A 2,201-nucleotide genomic window follows, 5' to 3' on the forward strand; every position below is an offset into this window, starting at 1 on the left:
AGTATGTTCATATATATATGCACTTAATACTTGGTTGGGCCTCCTTTTCGCATGAATAACCATCAATGCATCAATGCGGCGTGGCATGGAGGCGATCAGCCTGTGGCACTGCTGAGGTGTTATGGAAGTCCAGGTTGCTTTGATAGCAGCCTTCAGGTCATCTGCATTGTTGGGTCTGGTGTCTCTCATCTTCCTCTTGACAATAGCGTTAAATTAATGCCTCTTATTCAGCAGTTATAAACCACTGGTGTGAGAACACTTGGTGGTGTAAGGCCACCCCACCGTATATGGGCTTCTCATACTTTTTCTATAACTAGAACAAGCTATCTCAGCTATTGTGGCCCATTGTGGTCTCAGAGACAGTTCTTCAGTTTTTTTAAGTGGGCTTGCGTGGCCTATAACTAGATCTATAAAGCATTACTTTATACATCTTCACATTTTTAGTACACTGAATCATTAATAAGCTCAGTTTGTTTCGGTACTATATACATTCTTTATACAAGGTTGCTTTTATTAGGAAGTCCCGGCTACTCGTTGTCATGTTCCAACACGAAAACAAAAAGTTTGAGATCCACAACTTAAAGTAATCCAATATGCCATGCTCTCCACAAAACGCACCTGAATATTTTCTCCCACTGCCGAGAGGAGCTGCTAGGTTGTATGCGCTGTTCTAAGACTCCTGCATGATGCCCTCCTCAGTTATCAGCCACTCTTGTCACTGCACAGAAACATCAAGCATATTTGCACATCCGTACGCCGTTTATAGTCAGTGTTAGAGAAGGGTGCGGCCCCACCACCAGGCGGCGCCGGCACGACCACACCAGCCGAGGGACTGCACATAATTAGTTATGCTGCTGGCCAAGAACCCCAGGAGGGGATGGGCAGGTGGTATGTAAGGGGTGAAAATTAGAAGAAGTTAGGGCAGGGTTTTGGGGGGGAGAATAGAAAAAAAAAAACAAGTAAAGAAAATAAGAACCAAGATAAAAAAAGAAACAAAATGTAAGATAAGTTTAAATGGAAAAAGGAGGTTTAAAGACGAGAGAGAGAAGAGAGAGAGAGAGAGAGAGATTAACTGAGGGAACACTCAAACGACATTGAGGTACACTATGTAAAAATAAAACAGGCTTGAGCCACCTCATCAGCACACCCCCTGTTATTATAACGAGACAGCCACTTGGGACCCTGTTGTTTACTTTCCCTTAACTGCTAGGATCGTCAGGCTTAGTCAGGACTGCTATGTTGATGCGTTATTTATACATCCTCTCACACACTTTACTCGCTCAAGCTCAGGCTGCCACTCCACTTCAATATGACCACTGGGCCCGGGCAAGGAACGAGAGAAATAATTTAATGTCTGGTTATAATACCAGAAACATGCCTGTGCAAGTGCATGTGTGTAGTGCAGGCCTAGCATCTTTCTATGTCTCTCTGTGGTGTCACACACACACAATAACAATTGCTTATAGGGGTGTGCGTATTACAAACAGTGGTCAGAGCGGATTTTAAGGGAAAGGAGAACTATCAATAGCTGCTTCTGCCGAGTGATGTATTGTCACCATCCATCAGTTGTTGAGCTATCACTACCTATTCTGAATGGTTGGTCTCATGCCCAGCCCTCTCCACCCCCCCTCCTCCCGGCCGCCAACCCCCCCACCCCTTCTCCCCCCTGCCCGCGCACCCCACAACCGCCCCCCTCTGATGACTCAACCGCAGAGAGTATTTTATAAATGAGTGTAGTCCTTGAGGCCCGCCAGCTATGAAGTGCTGGCCGAGAAACGCTAAATCTGCCACTCCCTGAGACCTCTCCCGCGGAACGAGATAGGGTTGTGCCTTGGCTTCTTAAGTTGTGTAAATTGTGTCCGTTGTTGTAAAATTGTGCCTGGAGGTGTCCCGGTGGGTAGTTGAAGTTTTTTTCCCCCCAAGAACAGTCCTTGGCAGTGCCAAAGTTGCTGAAAGCCCTGCCCCCCCCCCAATTATATCTTAGTTTAACATTCAGAAAATTGCAGCTCATCCAGGAGTTTTTGTCCTTAAGGACATGTTTGTTAATTTAGATAATTGATTCATATCATCGGGCTTGATTGATAGATATAAACTGCGTATCATCTGCATAGCAATAGAAGTTAATGGAGTGATTCCTTAAAATGTTGCCTAAAGGGAGCCATATTATCATATTAGCATTGGTCCAAGTACCAGAACCTTGT

General features: G+C 45.1%; 1 protein-coding gene across 1 annotated transcript in view; it reads left to right on the forward strand.

Annotated features, from left to right (window-relative positions):
• The window catches only part of LOC118324828 (band 4.1-like protein 3), a 4,811-nt gene that overhangs the window by 458 nt on the left and 2,152 nt on the right, over positions 1-2,201 (forward strand). The gene's annotated exons all lie outside the window — the stretch shown is intronic.

This window comes from Morone saxatilis, unplaced genomic scaffold, assembly GCF_004916995.1.
Source record: "Morone saxatilis isolate NCDOM2014 unplaced genomic scaffold, NCSU_SB_2.0 Contig0, whole genome shotgun sequence".
NCBI classification, from domain to species: domain Eukaryota; kingdom Metazoa; phylum Chordata; class Actinopteri; family Moronidae; genus Morone; species Morone saxatilis.